This window comes from Carassius gibelio, chromosome B19, assembly GCF_023724105.1.
Source record: "Carassius gibelio isolate Cgi1373 ecotype wild population from Czech Republic chromosome B19, carGib1.2-hapl.c, whole genome shotgun sequence".
Lineage (NCBI taxonomy): Eukaryota > Metazoa > Chordata > Actinopteri > Cypriniformes > Cyprinidae > Carassius > Carassius gibelio.
The window spans coordinates 3,466,464-3,486,129 of record NC_068414.1 but is presented as its reverse complement, the minus strand read 5'-3'; the positions used below and the strand labels follow the sequence as shown (position 1 = coordinate 3,486,129).

At 45.9% G+C, this 19,666-nt stretch overlaps 5 non-coding genes across 5 annotated transcripts; all 5 read left to right on the top strand.

Annotated features, from left to right (window-relative positions):
• The first annotated feature begins 4,307 nt into the window (after positions 1–4,307).
• trnad-guc (transfer RNA aspartic acid (anticodon GUC)) lies at positions 4,308–4,379 on the top strand. The gene has a single exon. It is a non-coding gene; the product is annotated as a tRNA-Asp (tRNA).
• Positions 4,380–5,992: 1,613 nt separating this feature from the next.
• Positions 5,993–6,064, top strand: trnad-guc (transfer RNA aspartic acid (anticodon GUC)). The gene has a single exon. It is a non-coding gene; the product is annotated as a tRNA-Asp (tRNA).
• Positions 6,065–8,770: 2,706 nt separating this feature from the next.
• trnad-guc (transfer RNA aspartic acid (anticodon GUC)) lies at positions 8,771–8,842 on the top strand. The gene has a single exon. It is a non-coding gene; the product is annotated as a tRNA-Asp (tRNA).
• Positions 8,843–15,327: 6,485 nt separating this feature from the next.
• On the top strand, positions 15,328–15,399 carry trnad-guc (transfer RNA aspartic acid (anticodon GUC)). Its single transcript has one exon. It is a non-coding gene; the product is annotated as a tRNA-Asp (tRNA).
• Positions 15,400–17,007: 1,608 nt separating this feature from the next.
• Positions 17,008–17,079, top strand: trnad-guc (transfer RNA aspartic acid (anticodon GUC)). Its single transcript has one exon. It is a non-coding gene; the product is annotated as a tRNA-Asp (tRNA).
• Positions 17,080–19,666: the final 2,587 nt, after the last annotated feature.

Sequence of the window (19,666 nt, the reverse complement as noted above, 5' to 3'; positions counted from 1 at the left end):
CCTGGACCTGATCTACTGGTTTCGTCTGACAAGGGGAGAACTGTCTCCCCGACTGAGCCTGGTTTCTCACCGGGTTTTTTCTCCATCCTTTCACTGATCAAGTTTTGGTTTCTTCCCTCTGTCGCTTCTGGCAGGCGGAGCTGGGGACACTTCATGTACAGCGATATCGTTGACTTGATTGCAAATTATTGCACAGATACTATTTAAACTGAACTTAGCTGAATGATGTCATCAAAGAGTTCAATAACGAAATGCCTTTAACTGTCATTTTGCTTTTTGACGCACTGTGTTCCTAATTAATGTTGTTCAGTTGCATTGACGCAATACTTTCTGTTTGAAGCGCAATTTAAAAAAAATCAATAAAAGAATCGAACCCGGGTCAACTGCTTGGAAGGCAGCTATGCTCACCACTATACCACCAACGCAGGCGGAAGTCAGTAGCTTTATTGACGCACTGTGTTCCTAATAAATGTTGTTCAGTTGCATTGACACAATACTTTTTTTTTAAAGCGCAATTTAAAAAAAAAAAAAAAAAAAAAAAGAGTCCAAACAATGACCCCTGCTACCGGTAGTGTTGCAAGTGTTATGCGACTTCAGCTAATGATGGGTCCATCCGAAATTATTCCATCCAAAAGTTTTGGGTGGAGGCACAGGTCACAGAGGGAGTTCTGCTTCGACGTCAGCCCGAGCCAAAGGATATGCTTTGGCCGGGAATCGAATCCGGGTCAACTGCTTGGAAGGCAGCTATGCTCACCACTATACCACCAACGCAGTCAGCAGTCAGCAACTTGCGCCGTCACTAAGAAGGCTCGAAGTGCACGAGTCGCCGATAGGGCTAGAGGAGCAGATGAGATCTTTGTTTGGACCCGTCACTAAAGAGAGCCTTCAAGAATTTGCATCCCGTCACGTACAAGAAAGCGCTGCCTTCCCATCCGGCTAAATAAACACGAAGTGGTCAAATGCAGAGAGTGCCTATAATAACCAAAAGCCCAATCAAGGCAATCTCTTTCTCATGCCTCTATCTGAAAAGTTGGATAAAATCTTATATGAAAAAAAAAGTCTTTTAAAGAAATCCCTTATTCCGAGGTCACCGTAGCCACCAGATCCAGTCTGTATCCGCTTCAGTCACCCGGATCCAGTCCGTATCCAGAGAAGATGGTGGATCAACACCTAGAAAGGACCTCTATGGCCCAGAAACACAGCGGAGACCGTGACAACTAGATGAGCCGCAGATACAAATCCCTTGTAAAGACCACCTGGACAAGACCACAGGAAACAGATGATTCTTCTGCACAGTCTGACATTCCTGCAGCCTGGACCTGATCTACTGGTTTCGTCTGACAAGGGGAGAACTGTCTCCCCGACTGAGCCTGGTTTCTCACCGGGTTTTTTCTCCATCCTTTCACCGATCGAGTTTTGGTTTCTTCCCTCTGTCGCTTCTGGCAGGCGGAGCTGGGGACACTTCATGTACAGCGATATCGTTGACTTGATTGCAAATTATTGCACAGATACTATTTAAACTGAACTTAGCTGAATGATGTCATCAAAGAGTTCAATAACGAAATGCCTTTAACTGTCATTTTGCTTTTTGACGCACTGTGTTCCTAATAAATGTTGTTCAGTTGCATTGACACAATACTTTTTGTTTAAAGCGCAATTAAAAAAAAAAAAAAAAAAAGAGTCCAAACAATGACCCCTGCTACGGGTAGTGTTGCAAGTGTTATGCGACTTCAGCTAACGATGGGTCCATCCGAAATTATTCCATCCAAAAGTTTTGGGTGGAGGCACAGGTCACAGAGGGAGTTCTGCTTCGACGTCAGCCCGAGCCAAAGGATATGCTTTGGCCGGGAATCGAATCCGGGTCAACTGCTTGGAAGGCAGCTATGCTCACCACTATACCACCAACGCAGTCAGCAGTCAGCAACTTGCGCCGTCACTAAGAAGGCTCGAAGTGCACGAGTCGCCGATAGGGCTAGAGGAGCAGATGAGATCTTTGTTTGGACCCGTCACTAAAGAGAGCCTTCAAGAATTTGCATCCCGTCACGTACAAGAAAGCGCTGCCTTCCCATCCGGCTAAATAAACACGAAGTGGTCAAACGCAGAGAGTGCCTATAATAACCAAAAGCCCAATCAAGGCAATCTCTTTCTCATGCCTCTATCTGAAAAGTTGGATAAAATCTTATATGAAAAAAAAAGTCTTTTAAAGAAATCCCTTATTCCGAGGTCACCGTAGCCACCAGATCCAGTCTGTATCCGCTTCAGTCACCCGGATCCAGTCCGTATCCAGAGAAGATGGTGGATCAACACCTAGAAAGGACCTCTATGGCCCAGAAACACAGCGGAGACCGTGACAACTAGATGAGCCGCAGATACAAATCCCTTGTAAAGACCACCTGGACAAGACCACAGGAAACAGATGATTCTTCTGCACAGTCTGACATTCCTGCAGCCTGGACCTGATCTACTGGTTTCGTCTGACAAGGGGAGAACTGTCTCCCCGACTGAGCCTGGTTTCTCACCGGGTTTTTTCTCCATCCTTTCACTGATCGAGTTTTGGTTTCTTCCCTCTGTCGCTTCTGGCAGGCGGAGCTGGGGACACTTCATGTACAGCGATATCGTTGACTTGATTGCAAATTATTGCACAGATACTATTTAAACTGAACTTAGCTGAATGATGTCATCAAAGAGTTCAATAACGAAATGCCTTTAACTGTCATTTTGCTTTTTGACGCACTGTGTTCCTAATTAATGTTGTTCAGTTGCATTGACGCAATACTTTCTGTTTGAAGCGCAATTTAAAAAAAATCAATAAAAGAATCGAACCCGGGTCAACTGCTTGGAAGGCAGCTATGCTCACCACTATACCACCAACGCAGGCGGAAGTCAGTAGCTTTATTGACGCACTGTGTTCCTAATAAATGTTGTTCAGTTGCATTGACACAATACTTTTTTTTTAAAGCGCAATTTAAAAAAAAAAAAAAAAAAAAAAAAGAGTCCAAACAATGACCCCTGCTACCGGTAGTGTTGCAAGTGTTATGCGACTTCAGCTAATGATGGGTCCATCCGAAATTATTCCATCCAAAAGTTTTGGGTGGAGGCACAGGTCACAGAGGGAGTTCTGCTTCGACGTCAGCCCGAGCCAAAGGACATGCGCACTGCTCTCTCCAACTGCTTGGAAGGCAGCTATGCTCACCACTATACCACCAACGCAGTCAGCAGTCAGCAACTTGCGCCGTCACTAAGAAGGCTCGAAGTGCACGAGTCGCCGATAGGGCTAGAGGAGCAGATGAGATCTTTGTTTGGACCCGTCACTAAAGAGAGCCTTCAAGAATTTGCATCCCGTCACGTACAAGAAAGCGCTGCCTTCCCATCCGGCTAAATAAACACGAAGTGGTCAAACGCAGAGAGTGCCTATAATAACCAAAAGCCCAATCAAGGCAATCTCTTTCTCATGCCTCTATCTGAAAAGTTGGATAAAATCTTATATGAAAAAAAAAGTCTTTTAAAGAAATCCCTTATTCCGAGGTCACCGTAGCCACCAGATCCAGTCTGTATCCGCTTCAGTCACCCGGATCCAGTCCGTATCCAGAGAAGATGGTGGATCAACACCTAGAAAGGACCTCTATGGCCCAGAAACACAGCGGAGACCGTGACAACTAGATGAGCCGCAGATACAAATCCCCTGTAAAGACCACCTGGACAAGACCACAGGAAACAGATGATTCTTCTGCACAGTCTGACATTCCTGCAGCCTAGAGCTGATCTACCTGTTTCGTCTGACAAGGGGAGAACTGTCTCCCCGATTGAGCCTGGTTTCTCACCGGGTTTTTTCTCCATCCTTTCACCGATCGAGTTTTGGTTTCTTGCCTCTGTCGCTTCTGGCAGGCGGAGCTGGGGACACTTCATGTACAGCGATATCGTTGACTTGATTGCAAATTATTGCACAGATACTATTTAAACTGAACTTAGCTGAATGATGTCATCAAAGAGTTCAATAACGAAATGCCTTTAACTGTCATTTTGCTTTTTGACGCACTGTGTTCCTAATAAATGTTGTTCAGTTGCATTGACACAATACTTTTTGTTTAAAGCGCAATTTAAAAAAAAAAAAAAAAAAAAAAAAAAAGAGTCCAAACAATGACCCCAGCTACGGGTAGTGTTCCAAGTGTTATGCGACTTCAGCTAATGATGGGTCCATCAGAAATTTTACGGTGCTAGGGCTGGGTCTGCGTCAGAAGAAGCCATGCATTGTTTAGTTATGTCAGTGCAGTGCCGTCAGTTGGGGGAGAAACGGCAGCATGCACGGCTCCTCGTTAGTATAGTGGACAGTATCTCCGCCTGTCACGCGGAAGACCGGGGTTCGATTCCCCGACGGGGAGAGCTGGTTCTTTTCGTCTTCCGAATGATCCATCCAAAATGTTTGGTTGGATTCGCAGGTCACAGAAGGAGTTCTGCTTCGACGTCAGCCCGAGCCAAAGGACATGCGTTGGCCGGGAATCGAACCCGGGTCAACTGCTTGGAAGGCAGCTATGCTCACCACTATACCAACAACGCAGGCGGAAGTCAGTAGCTTTATTGACGCACTGTGTTCCTAATAAATGTTGTTCAGTTGCATTGACACAATACTTTTTGTTTAAAGCGCAATTAAAAAAAAAAAAAAAAAAAAAAAGAGTCCAAACAATGACCCCTGCTACGGGTAGTGTTGCAAGTGTTATGCGACTTCAGCTAATGATGGGTCCATCCGAAATTATTCCATCCAAAAGTTTTGGGTGGAGGCACAGGTCACAGAGGGAGTTCTGCTTCGACGTCAGCCCGAGCCAAAGGATATGCGTTGGCCGGGAATCGAATCCGTGTCAACTGCTTGGAAGGCAGCTATGCTCACCACTATACCACCAACGCAGTCAGCAGTCAGCAACTTGCGCCGTCACTAAGAAGGCTCGAAGTGCACGAGTCGCCGATAGGGCTAGAGGAGCAGATGAGATCTTTGTTTGGACCCGTCACTAAAGAGAGCCTTCAAGAATTTGCATCCCGTCACGTACAAGAAAGCGCTGCCTTCCCATCCGGCTAAATAAACACGAAGTGGTCAAACGCAGAGAGTGCCTATAATAACCAAAAGCCCAATCAAGGCAATCTCTTTCTCATGCCTCTATCTGAAAAGTTGGATAAAATCTTATATGAAAAAAAAAGTCTTTTAAAGAAATCCCTTATTCCGAGGTCACCGTAGCCACCAGATCCAGTCTGTATCCGCTTCAGTCACCCGGATCCAGTCCGTATCCAGAGAAGATGGTGGATCAACACCTAGAAAGGACCTCTATGGCCCAGAAACACAGCGGAGACCGTGACAACTAGATGAGCCGCAGATACAAATCCCTTGTAAAGACCACCTGGACAAGACCACAGGAAACAGATGATTCTTCTGCACAGTCTGACATTCCTGCAGCCTGGAGCTGATCTACTGGTTTCGTCTGACAAGGGGAGAACTGTCTCCCCGACTGAGCCTGGTTTCTCACCGGGTTTTTTCTCCATCCTTTCACCGATCGAGTTTTGGTTTCTTCCCTCTGTCGCTTCTGGCAGGCGGAGCTGGGGACACTTCATGTACAGCGATATCGTTGACTTGATTGCAAATTATTGCACAGATACTATTTAAACTGAACTTAGCTGAATGATGTCATCAAAGAGTTCAATAACGAAATGCCTTTAACTGTCATTTTGCTTTTTGACGCACTGTGTTCCTAATTAATGTTGTTCAGTTGCATTGACGCAATACTTTCTGTTTAAAGCGCAATTTAAAAAAAAAAAAAAAAAAAAAAAGAGTCCAAACAATGACCCCTGCTACGGGTAGTGTTCCAAGTGTTATGCGACTTCAGCTAATGATGGGTCCATCAGAAATTTTACGGTGCTAGGGCTGGGTCTGCGTCAGAAGAAGCCATGCATTGTTTAGTTATGTCAGTGCAGTGCCGTCAGTTGGGGGAGAAACGGCAGCATGCACGGCTCCTCGTTAGTATAGTGGACAGTATCTCCGCCTGTCACGCGGAAGACCGGGGTTCGATTCCCCGACGGGGAGAGCTGGTTCTTTTCGTCTTCCGAATGATCCATCCAAAATGTTTGGTTGGAGTCGCAGGTCACAGAAGGAGTTCTGCTTCGACGTCAGCCCGAGCCAAAGGACATGCGTTGGCCGGGAATCGAACCCGGGTCAACTGCTTGGAAGGCAGCTATGCTCACCACTATACCACCAACGCAGGCGGAAGTCAGTAGCTTTATTGACGCACTGTGTTCCTAATAAATGTTGTTCAGTTGCATTGACACAATACTTTTTGTTTAAAGCGCAATAAAAAAAAAAAAAAAAAAAAAAAAAGAGTCCAAACAATGACCCCTGCTACGGGTAGTGTTGCAAGTGTTATGCGACTTCAGCTAATGATGGGTCCATCCGAAATTATTCCATCCAAAAGTTTTGGGTGGAGGCACAGGTCACAGAGGGAGTTCTGCTTCGACGTCAGCCCGAGCCAAAGGACATGCGCACTGCTTTCTCCAACTGCTTGGAAGGCAGCTATGCTCACCACTATACCACCAACGCAGTCAGCAGTCAGCAACTTGCGCCGTCACTAAGAAGGCTCGAAGTGCACGAGTCGCCGATAGGGCTAGAAGAGCAGATGAGATCTTTGTTTGGACCCGTCACTAAAGAGAGCCTTCAAGAATTTGCATCCCGTCACGTACAAGAAAGCGCTGCCTTCCCATCCGGCTAAATAAACACGAAGTGGTCAAACGCAGAGAGTGCCTATAATAACCAAAAGCCCAATCAAGGCAATCTCTTTCTCATGCCTCTATCTGAAAAGTTGGATAAAATCTTATATGAAAAAAAAAGTCTTTTAAAGAAATCCCTTATTCCGAGGTCACCGTAGCCACCAGATCCAGTCTGTATCCGCTTCAGTCACCCGGATCCAGTCCGTATCCAGAGAAGATGGTGGATCAACACCTAGAAAGGACCTCTATGGCCCAGAAACACAGCGGAGACCGTGACAACTAGATGAGCCGCAGATACAAATCCCCTGTAAAGACCACCTGGACAAGACCACAGGAAACAGATGATTCTTCTGCACAGTCTGACATTCCTGCAGCCTGGAGCTGATCTACCTGTTTCGTCTGACAAGGGGAGAACTGTCTCCCCGATTGAGCCTGGTTTCTCACCGGGTTTTTTCTCCATCCTTTCACCGATCGAGTTTTGGTTTCTTGCCTCTGTCGCTTCTGGCAGGCGGAGCTGGGGACACTTCATGTACAGCGATATCGTTGACTTGATTGCAAATTATTGCACAGATACTATTTAAACTGAACTTAGCTGAATGATGTCATCAAAGAGTTCAATAACGAAATGCCTTTAACTGTCATTTTGCTTTTTGACGCACTGTGTTCCTAATAAATGTTGTTCAGTTGCATTGACACAATACTTTTTGTTTAAAGCGCAATTAAAAAAAAAAAAAAAAAAAAAAAAGAGTCCAAACAATGACCCCTGCTACGGGTAGTGTTGCAAGTGTTATGCAACTTCAGCTAATGATGGGTCCATCCGAAATTATTCCATCCAAAAGTTTTGGGTGGAGGCACAGGTCACAGAGGGAGTTCTGCTTCGACGTCAGCCCGAGCCAAAGGACATGCGCACTGCTCTCTCCAACTGCTTGGAAGGCAGCTATGCTCACCACTATACCACCAACGCAGTCTGCAGTCAGCAACTTGCGCCGTCACTAAGAAGGCTCGAAGTGCACGAGTCGCCGATAGGGCTAGAGGAGCAGATGAGATCTTTGTTTGGACCCGTCACTAAAGAGAGCCTTCAAGAATTTGCATCCCGTCACGTACAAGAAAGCGCTGCCTTCCCATCCGGCTAAATAAACACGAAGTGGTCAAACGCAGAGAGTGCCTATAATAACCAAAAGCCCAATCAAGGCAATCTCTTTCTCATGCCTCTATCTGAAAAGTTGGATAAAATCTTATATGAAAAAAAAAAGTCTTTTAAAGAAATCCCTTATTCCGAGGTCACCGTAGCCACCAGATCCAGTCCGTATCCAGAGAAGATGGTGGATCAACACCTAGAAAGGACCTCTATGGCCCAGAAACACAGTGGAGACCGTGACAACTAGATGAGCCGCAGATACAAATCCCTTGTAAAGACCACCTGGACAAGACCACAGGAAACAGATGATTCTTCTGCACAGTCTGACATTCCTGCAGCCTGGAGCTGATCTACTGGTTTCGTCTGACAAGGGGAGAACTGTCTCCCCGACTGAGCCTGGTTTCTCACCGGGTTTTTTCTCCATCCTTTCACCGATCGAGTTTTGGTTTCTTCCCTCTGTCGCTTCTGGCAGGCGGAGCTGGGGACACTTCATGTACAGCGATATCGTTGACTTGATTGCAAATTATTGCACAGATACTATTTAAACTGAACTTAGCTGAATGATGTCATCAAAGAGTTCAATAACGAAATGCCTTTAACTGTCATTTTGCTTTTTGACGCACTGTGTTCCTAATTAATGTTGTTCAGTTGCATTGACGCAATACTTTCTGTTTAAAGCGCAATTTAAAAAAAAAAAAAAAAAAAAAAAAGAGTCCAAACAATGACCCCTGCTACGGGTAGTGTTCCAAGTGTTATGCGACTTCAGCTAATGATGGGTCCATCAGAAATTTTACGGTGCTAGGGCTGGGTCTGCGTCAGAAGAAGCCATGCATTGTTTAGTTATGTAGGTGCAGTGCCGTCAGTTGGGGGAGAAACGGCAGCATGCACGGCTCCTCGTTAGTATAGTGGACAGTATCTCCGCCTGTCACGCGGAAGACCGGGGTTCGATTCCCCGACGGGGAGAGCTGGTTCTTTTCGTCTTCCGAATGATCCATCCAAATTGTTTGGTTGGATTCGCAGGTCACAGAAGGAGTTCTGCTTCGACGTCAGCCCGAGCCAAAAGACATGCGTTGGCCCTGGAATCGAACCCGGGTCAACTGCTTGGAAGGCAGCTATGCTCACCACTATACCAACAACGCAGGCGGAAGTCAGTAGCTTTATTGACGCACTGTGTTCCTAATAAATGTTGTTCAGTTGCATTGACACAAGACTTTTTGTTTAAAGCGCAATTAAAAAAAAAAAAAAAAAAAAGAGTCCAAACAATGACCCCTGCTACGGGTAGTGTTGCAAGTGTTATGCGACTTCAGCTAATGATGGGTCCATCCGAAATTATTCCATCCAAAAGTTTTGGGTGGAGGCACAGGTCACAGAGGGAGTTCTGCTTCGACGTCAGCCCGAGCCAAAGGACATGCGCACTGCTCTCTCCAACTGCTTGGAAGGCAGCTATGCTCACCACTATACCACCAACGCAGTCAGCAGTCAGCAACTTGCGCCGTCACTAAGAAGGCTCGAAGTGCACGAGTCGCCGATAGGGCTAGAGGAGCAGATGAGATCTTTGTTTGGACCCGTCACTAAAGAGAGCCTTCAAGAATTTGCATCCCGTCACGTACAAGAAAGCGCTGCCTTCCCATCCGGCTAAATAAACACGAAGTGGTCAAACGCAGAGAGTGCCTATAATAACCAAAAGCCCAATCAAGGCAATCTCTTTCTCATGCCTCTATCTGAAAAGTTGGATAAAATCTTATATGAAAAAAAAAGTCTTTTAAAGAAATCCCTTATTCCGAGGTCACCGTAGCCACCAGATCCAGTCTGTATCCGCTTCAGTCACCCGGATCCAGTCCGTATCCAGAGAAGATGGTGGATCAACACCTAGAAAGGACCTCTATGGCCCAGAAAAACAGCGGAGACCGTGACAACTAGATGAGCCGCAGATACAAATCCCTTGTAAAGACCACCTGGACAAGACCACAGGAAACAGATGATTCTTCTGCACAGTCTGACATTCCTGCAGCCTGGACCTGATCTACTGGTTTCGTCTGACAAGGGGAGAACTGTCTCCCCGACTGAGCCTGGTTTCTCACCGGGTTTTTTCTCCATCCTTTCACCGATCGAGTTTTGGTTTCTTCCCTCTGTCGCTTCTGGCAGGCGGAGCTGGGGACACTTCATGTACAGCGATATCGTTGACTTGATTGCAAATTATTGCACAGATACTATTTAAACTGAACTTAGCTGAATGATGTCATCAAAGAGTTCAATAACGAAATGCCTTTAACTGTCATTTTGCTTTTTGACGCACTGTGTTCCTAATAAATGTTGTTCAGTTGCATTGACACAATACTTTTTGTTTAAAGCGCAATAAAAAAAAAAAAAAAAAAAAAGAGTCCAAACAATGACCCCTGCTACGGGTAGTGTTGCAAGTGTTATGCGACTTCAGCTAACGATGGGTCCATCCGAAATTATTCCATCCAAAAGTTTTGGGTGGAGGCACAGGTCACAGAGGGAGTTCTGCTTCGACGTCAGCCCGAGCCAAAGGATATGCTTTGGCCGGGAATCGAATCCGGGTCAACTGCTTGGAAGGCAGCTATGCTCACCACTATACCACCAACGCAGTCAGCAACTTGCGCCGTCACTAAGAAGGCTCGAAGTGCACGAGTCGCCGATAGGGCTAGAGGAGCAGATGAGATCTTTGTTTGGACCCGTCACTAAAGAGAGCCTTCAAGAATTTGCATCCCGTCACGTACAAGAAAGCGCTGCCTTCCCATCCGGCTAAATAAACACGAAGTGGTCAAACGCAGAGAGTGCCTATAATAACCAAAAGCCCAATCAAGGCAATCTCTTTCTCATGCCTCTATCTGAAAAGTTGGATAAAATCTTATATGAAAAAAAAAGTCTTTTAAAGAAATCCCTTATTCCGAGGTCACCGTAGCCACCAGATCCAGTCTGTATCCGCTTCAGTCACCCGGATCCAGTCCGTATCCAGAGAAGATGGTGGATCAACACCTAGAAAGGACCTCTATGGCCCAGAAACACAGCGGAGACCGTGACAACTAGATGAGCCGCAGATACAAATCCCTTGTAAAGACCACCTGGACAAGACCACAGGAAACAGATGATTCTTCTGCACAGTCTGACATTCCTGCAGCCTGGACCTGATCTACTGGTTTCGTCTGACAAGGGGAGAACTGTCTCCCCGACTGAGCCTGGTTTCTCACCGGGTTTTTTCTCCATCCTTTCACTGATCAAGTTTTGGTTTCTTCCCTCTGTCGCTTCTGGCAGGCGGAGCTGGGGACACTTCATGTACAGCGATATCGTTGACTTGATTGCAAATTATTGCACAGATACTATTTAAACTGAACTTAGCTGAATGATGTCATCAAAGAGTTCAATAACGAAATGCCTTTAACTGTCATTTTGCTTTTTGACGCACTGTGTTCCTAATTAATGTTGTTCAGTTGCATTGACGCAATACTTTCTGTTTGAAGCGCAATTTAAAAAAAATCAATAAAAGAATCGAACCCGGGTCAACTGCTTGGAAGGCAGCTATGCTCACCACTATACCACCAACGCAGGCGGAAGTCAGTAGCTTTATTGACGCACTGTGTTCCTAATAAATGTTGTTCAGTTGCATTGACACAATACTTTTTTTTTAAAGCGCAATTTAAAAAAAAAAAAAAAAAAAAAAAGAGTCCAAACAATGACCCCTGCTACCGGTAGTGTTGCAAGTGTTATGCGACTTCAGCTAATGATGGGTCCATCCGAAATTATTCCATCCAAAAGTTTTGGGTGGAGGCACAGGTCACAGAGGGAGTTCTGCTTCGACGTCAGCCCGAGCCAAAGGATATGCTTTGGCCGGGAATCGAATCCGGGTCAACTGCTTGGAAGGCAGCTATGCTCACCACTATACCACCAACGCAGTCAGCAGTCAGCAACTTGCGCCGTCACTAAGAAGGCTCGAAGTGCACGAGTCGCCGATAGGGCTAGAGGAGCAGATGAGATCTTTGTTTGGACCCGTCACTAAAGAGAGCCTTCAAGAATTTGCATCCCGTCACGTACAAGAAAGCGCTGCCTTCCCATCCGGCTAAATAAACACGAAGTGGTCAAATGCAGAGAGTGCCTATAATAACCAAAAGCCCAATCAAGGCAATCTCTTTCTCATGCCTCTATCTGAAAAGTTGGATAAAATCTTATATGAAAAAAAAAGTCTTTTAAAGAAATCCCTTATTCCGAGGTCACCGTAGCCACCAGATCCAGTCTGTATCCGCTTCAGTCACCCGGATCCAGTCCGTATCCAGAGAAGATGGTGGATCAACACCTAGAAAGGACCTCTATGGCCCAGAAACACAGCGGAGACCGTGACAACTAGATGAGCCGCAGATACAAATCCCTTGTAAAGACCACCTGGACAAGACCACAGGAAACAGATGATTCTTCTGCACAGTCTGACATTCCTGCAGCCTGGACCTGATCTACTGGTTTCGTCTGACAAGGGGAGAACTGTCTCCCCGACTGAGCCTGGTTTCTCACCGGGTTTTTTCTCCATCCTTTCACCGATCGAGTTTTGGTTTCTTCCCTCTGTCGCTTCTGGCAGGCGGAGCTGGGGACACTTCATGTACAGCGATATCGTTGACTTGATTGCAAATTATTGCACAGATACTATTTAAACTGAACTTAGCTGAATGATGTCATCAAAGAGTTCAATAACGAAATGCCTTTAACTGTCATTTTGCTTTTTGACGCACTGTGTTCCTAATAAATGTTGTTCAGTTGCATTGACACAATACTTTTTGTTTAAAGCGCAATTAAAAAAAAAAAAAAAAAAAGAGTCCAAACAATGACCCCTGCTACGGGTAGTGTTGCAAGTGTTATGCGACTTCAGCTAACGATGGGTCCATCCGAAATTATTCCATCCAAAAGTTTTGGGTGGAGGCACAGGTCACAGAGGGAGTTCTGCTTCGACGTCAGCCCGAGCCAAAGGATATGCTTTGGCCGGGAATCGAATCCGGGTCAACTGCTTGGAAGGCAGCTATGCTCACCACTATACCACCAACGCAGTCAGCAGTCAGCAACTTGCGCCGTCACTAAGAAGGCTCGAAGTGCACGAGTCGCCGATAGGGCTAGAGGAGCAGATGAGATCTTTGTTTGGACCCGTCACTAAAGAGAGCCTTCAAGAATTTGCATCCCGTCACGTACAAGAAAGCGCTGCCTTCCCATCCGGCTAAATAAACACGAAGTGGTCAAACGCAGAGAGTGCCTATAATAACCAAAAGCCCAATCAAGGCAATCTCTTTCTCATGCCTCTATCTGAAAAGTTGGATAAAATCTTATATGAAAAAAAAAGTCTTTTAAAGAAATCCCTTATTCCGAGGTCACCGTAGCCACCAGATCCAGTCTGTATCCGCTTCAGTCACCCGGATCCAGTCCGTATCCAGAGAAGATGGTGGATCAACACCTAGAAAGGACCTCTATGGCCCAGAAACACAGCGGAGACCGTGACAACTAGATGAGCCGCAGATACAAATCCCTTGTAAAGACCACCTGGACAAGACCACAGGAAACAGATGATTCTTCTGCACAGTCTGACATTCCTGCAGCCTGGACCTGATCTACTGGTTTCGTCTGACAAGGGGAGAACTGTCTCCCCGACTGAGCCTGGTTTCTCACCGGGTTTTTTCTCCATCCTTTCACTGATCGAGTTTTGGTTTCTTCCCTCTGTCGCTTCTGGCAGGCGGAGCTGGGGACACTTCATGTACAGCGATATCGTTGACTTGATTGCAAATTATTGCACAGATACTATTTAAACTGAACTTAGCTGAATGATGTCATCAAAGAGTTCAATAACGAAATGCCTTTAACTGTCATTTTGCTTTTTGACGCACTGTGTTCCTAATTAATGTTGTTCAGTTGCATTGACGCAATACTTTCTGTTTGAAGCGCAATTTAAAAAAAATCAATAAAAGAATCGAACCCGGGTCAACTGCTTGGAAGGCAGCTATGCTCACCACTATACCACCAACGCAGGCGGAAGTCAGTAGCTTTATTGACGCACTGTGTTCCTAATAAATGTTGTTCAGTTGCATTGACACAATACTTTTTTTTTAAAGCGCAATTTAAAAAAAAAAAAAAAAAAAAAAAAGAGTCCAAACAATGACCCCTGCTACCGGTAGTGTTGCAAGTGTTATGCGACTTCAGCTAATGATGGGTCCATCCGAAATTATTCCATCCAAAAGTTTTGGGTGGAGGCACAGGTCACAGAGGGAGTTCTGCTTCGACGTCAGCCCGAGCCAAAGGACATGCGCACTGCTCTCTCCAACTGCTTGGAAGGCAGCTATGCTCACCACTATACCACCAACGCAGTCAGCAGTCAGCAACTTGCGCCGTCACTAAGAAGGCTCGAAGTGCACGAGTCGCCGATAGGGCTAGAGGAGCAGATGAGATCTTTGTTTGGACCCGTCACTAAAGAGAGCCTTCAAGAATTTGCATCCCGTCACGTACAAGAAAGCGCTGCCTTCCCATCCGGCTAAATAAACACGAAGTGGTCAAACGCAGAGAGTGCCTATAATAACCAAAAGCCCAATCAAGGCAATCTCTTTCTCATGCCTCTATCTGAAAAGTTGGATAAAATCTTATATGAAAAAAAAAGTCTTTTAAAGAAATCCCTTATTCCGAGGTCACCGTAGCCACCAGATCCAGTCTGTATCCGCTTCAGTCACCCGGATCCAGTCCGTATCCAGAGAAGATGGTGGATCAACACCTAGAAAGGACCTCTATGGCCCAGAAACACAGCGGAGACCGTGACAACTAGATGAGCCGCAGATACAAATCCCCTGTAAAGACCACCTGGACAAGACCACAGGAAACAGATGATTCTTCTGCACAGTCTGACATTCCTGCAGCCTAGAGCTGATCTACCTGTTTCGTCTGACAAGGGGAGAACTGTCTCCCCGATTGAGCCTGGTTTCTCACCGGGTTTTTTCTCCATCCTTTCACCGATCGAGTTTTGGTTTCTTGCCTCTGTCGCTTCTGGCAGGCGGAGCTGGGGACACTTCATGTACAGCGATATCGTTGACTTGATTGCAAATTATTGCACAGATACTATTTAAACTGAACTTAGCTGAATGATGTCATCAAAGAGTTCAATAACGAAATGCCTTTAACTGTCATTTTGCTTTTTGACGCACTGTGTTCCTAATAAATGTTGTTCAGTTGCATTGACACAATACTTTTTGTTTAAAGCGCAATTTAAAAAAAAAAAAAAAAAAAAAAAAAAGAGTCCAAACAATGACCCCAGCTACGGGTAGTGTTCCAAGTGTTATGCGACTTCAGCTAATGATGGGTCCATCAGAAATTTTACGGTGCTAGGGCTGGGTCTGCGTCAGAAGAAGCCATGCATTGTTTAGTTATGTCAGTGCAGTGCCGTCAGTTGGGGGAGAAACGGCAGCATGCACGGCTCCTCGTTAGTATAGTGGACAGTATCTCCGCCTGTCACGCGGAAGACCGGGGTTCGATTCCCCGACGGGGAGAGCTGGTTCTTTTCGTCTTCCGAATGATCCATCCAAAATGTTTGGTTGGATTCGCAGGTCACAGAAGGAGTTCTGCTTCGACGTCAGCCCGAGCCAAAGGACATGCGTTGGCCGGGAATCGAACCCGGGTCAACTGCTTGGAAGGCAGCTATGCTCACCACTATACCAACAACGCAGGCGGAAGTCAGTAGCTTTATTGACGCACTGTGTTCCTAATAAATGTTGTTCAGTTGCATTGACACAATACTTTTTGTTTAAAGCGCAATTAAAAAAAAAAAAAAAAAAAAAAGAGTCCAAACAATGACCCCTGCTACGGGTAGTGTTGCAAGTGTTATGCGACTTCAGCTAATGATGGGTCCATCCGAAATTATTCCATCCAAAAGTTTTGGGTGGAGGCACAGGTCACAGAGGGAGTTCTGCTTCGACGTCAGCCCGAGCCAAAGGATATGCGTTGGCCGGGAATCGAATCCGTGTCAACTGCTTGGAAGGCAGCTATGCTCACCACTATACCACCAACGCAGTCAGCAGTCAGCAACTTGCGCCGTCACTAAGAAGGCTCGAAGTGCACGAGTCGCCGATAGGGCTAGAGGAGCAGATGAGATCTTTGTTTGGACCCGTCACTAAAGAGAGCCTTCAAGAATTTGCATCCCGTCACGTACAAGAAAGCGCTGCCTTCCCATCCGGCTAAATAAACACGAAGTGGTCAAACGCAGAGAGTGCCTATAATAACCAAAAGCCCAATCAAGGCAATCTCTTTCTCATGCCTCTATCTGAAAAGTTGGATAAAATCTTATATGAAAAAAAAAGTCTTTTAAAGAAATCCCTTATTCCGAGGTCACCGTAGCCACCAGATCCAGTCTGTATCCGCTTCAGTCACCCGGATCCAGTCCGTATCCAGAGAAGATGGTGGATCAACACCTAGAAAGGACCTCTATGGCCCAGAAACACAGCGGAGACCGTGACAACTAGATGAGCCGCAGATACAAATCCCTTGTAAAGACCACCTGGACAAGACCACAGGAAACAGATGATTCTTCTGCACAGTCTGACATTCCTGCAGCCTGGAGCTGATCTACTGGTTTCGTCTGACAAGGGGAGAACTGTCTCCCCGACTGAGCCTGGTTTCTCACCGGGTTTTTTCTCCATCCTTTCACCGATCGAGTTTTGGTTTCTTCCCTCTGTCGCTTCTGGCAGGCGGAGCTGGGGACACTTCATGTACAGCGATATCGTTGACTTGATTGCAAATTATTGCACAGATACTATTTAAACTGAACTTAGCTGAATGATGTCATCAAAGAGTTCAATAACGAAATGCCTTTAACTGTCATTTTGCTTTTTGACGCACTGTGTTCCTAATTAATGTTGTTCAGTTGCATTGACGCAATACTTTCTGTTTAAAGCGCAATTTAAAAAAAAAAAAAAAAAAAGAGTCCAAACAATGACCCCTGCTACGGGTAGTGTTCCAAGTGTTATGCGACTTCAGCTAATGATGGGTCCATCAGAAATTTTACGGTGCTAGGGCTGGGTCTGCGTCAGAAGAAGCCATGCATTGTTTAGTTATGTCAGTGCAGTGCCGTCAGTTGGGGGAGAAACGGCAGCATGCACGGCTCCTCGTTAGTATAGTGGACAGTATCTCCGCCTGTCACGCGGAAGACCGGGGTTCGATTCCCCGACGGGGAGAGCTGGTACTTTTCGTCTTCCGAATGATCCATCCAAAATGTTTGGTTGGAGTCGCAGGTCACAGAAGGAGTTCTGCTTCGACGTCAGCCCGAGCCAAAGGACATGCGTTGGCCGGGAATCGAACCCGGGTCAACTGCTTGGAAGGCAGCTATGCTCACCACTATACCACCAACGCAGGCGGAAGTCAGTAGCTTTATTGACGCACTGTGTTCCTAATAAATGTTGTTCAGTTGCATTGACACAATACTTTTTGTTTAAAGCGCAATAAAAAAAAAAAAAAAAAAAAAAAAAAAAAGAGTCCAAACAATGACCCCTGCTACCGGTAGTGTTGCAAGTGTTATGCGACTTCAGCTAATGATGGGTCCATCCGAAATTATTCCATCCAAAAGTTTTGGGTGGAGGCACAGGTCACAGAGGGAGTTCTGCTTCGACGTCAGCCCGAGCCAAAGGACATGCGCACTGCTCTCTCCAACTGCTTGGAAGGCAGCTATGCTCACCACTATACCACCAACGCAGTCAGCAGTCAGCAACTTGCGCCGTCACTAAGAAGGCTCGAAGTGCACGAGTCGCCGATAGGGCTAGAGGAGCAGATGAGATCTTTGTTTGGACCCGTCACTAAAGAGAGCCTTCAAGAATTTGCATCCCGTCACGTACAAGAAAGCGCTGCCTTCCCATCCGGCTAAATAAACACGAAGTGGTCAAACGCAGAGAGTGCCTATAATAACCAAAAGCCCAATCAAGGCAATCTCTTTCTCATGCCTCTATCTGAAAAGTTGGATAAAATCTTATATGAAAAAAAAAGTCTTTTAAAGAAATCCCTTATTCCGAGGTCACCGTAGCCACCAGATCCAGTCTGTATCCGCTTCAGTCACCCGGATCCAGTCCGTATCCAGAGAAGATGGTGGATCAACACCTAGAAAGGACCTCTATGGCCCAGAAACACAGCGGAGACCGTGACAACTAGATGAGCCGCAGATACAAATCCCTTGTAAAGACCACCTGGACAAGACCACAGGAAACAGATGATTCTTCTGCACAGTCTGACATTCCTGCAGCCTGGACCTGATCTACTGGTTTCGTCTGACAAGGGGAGAACTGTCTCCCCGACTGAGCCTGGTTTCTCACCGGGTTTTTTCTCCATCCTTTCACCGATCGAGTTTTGGTTTCTTCCCTCTGTCGCTTCTGGCAGGCGGAGCTGGGGACACTTCATGTACAGCGATATCGTTGACTTGATTGCAAATTATTGCACAGATACTATTTAAACTGAACTTAGCTGAATGATGTCATCAAAGAGTTCAATAACGAAATGCCTTTAACTGTCATTTTGCTTTTTGACGCACTGTGTTCCTAATAAATGTTGTTCAGTTGCATTGACACAATACTTTTTGTTTAAAGCGCAATAAAAAAAAAAAAATAAAAAAAAAGAGTCCAAACAATGACCCCTGCTACGGGTAGTGTTGCAAGTGTTATGCGACTTCAGCTAACGATGGGTCCATCCGAAATTATTCCATCCAAAAGTTTTGGGTGGAGGCACAGGTCACAGAGGGAGTTCTGCTTCGACGTCAGCCCGAGCCAAAGGATATGCTTTGGCCGGGAATCGAATCCGGGTCAACTGCTTGGAAGGCAGCTATGCTCACCACTATACCACCAACGCAGTCAGCAGTCAGCAACTTGCGCCGTCACTAAGAAGGCTCGAAGTGCACGAGTCGCCGATAGGGCTAGAGGAGCAGATGAGATCTTTGTTTGGACCCGTCACTAAAGAGAGCCTTCAAGAATTTGCATCCCGTCACGTACAAGAAAGCGCTGCCTTCCCATCCGGCTAAATAAACACGAAGTGGTCAAACGCAGAGAGTGCCTATAATAACCAAAAGCCCAATCAAGGCAATCTCTTTCTCATGCCTCTATCTGAAAAGTTGGATAAAATCTTATATGAAAAAAAAAGTCTTTTAAAGAAATCCCTTATTCCGAGGTCACCGTAGCCACCAGATCCAGTCTGTATCCGCTTCAGTCACCCGGATCCAGTCCGTATCCAGAGAAGATGGTGGATCAACACCTAGAAAGGACCTCTATGGCCCAGAAACACAGCGGAGACCGTGACAACTAGATGAGCCGCAGATACAAATCCCTTGTAAAGACCACCTGGACAAGACCACAGGAAACAGATGATTCTTCTGCACAGTCTGACATTCCTGCAGCCTGGACCTGATCTACTGGTTTCGTCTGACAAGGGGAGAACTGTCTCCCCGACTGAGCCTGGTTTCTCACCGGGTTTTTTCTCCATCCTTTCACTGATCAAGTTTTGGTTTCTTCCCTCTGTCGCTTCTGGCAGGCGGAGCTGGGGACACTTCATGTACAGCGATATCGTTGACTTGATTGCAAATTATTGCACAGATACTATTTAAACTGAACTTAGCTGAATGATGTCATCAAAGAGTTCAATAACGAAATGCCTTTAACTGTCATTTTGCTTTTTGACGCACTGTGTTCCTAATTAATGTTGTTCAGTTGCATTGACGCAATACTTTCTGTTTGAAGCGCAATTTAAAAAAAATCAATAAAAGAATCGAACCCGGGTCAACTGCTTGGA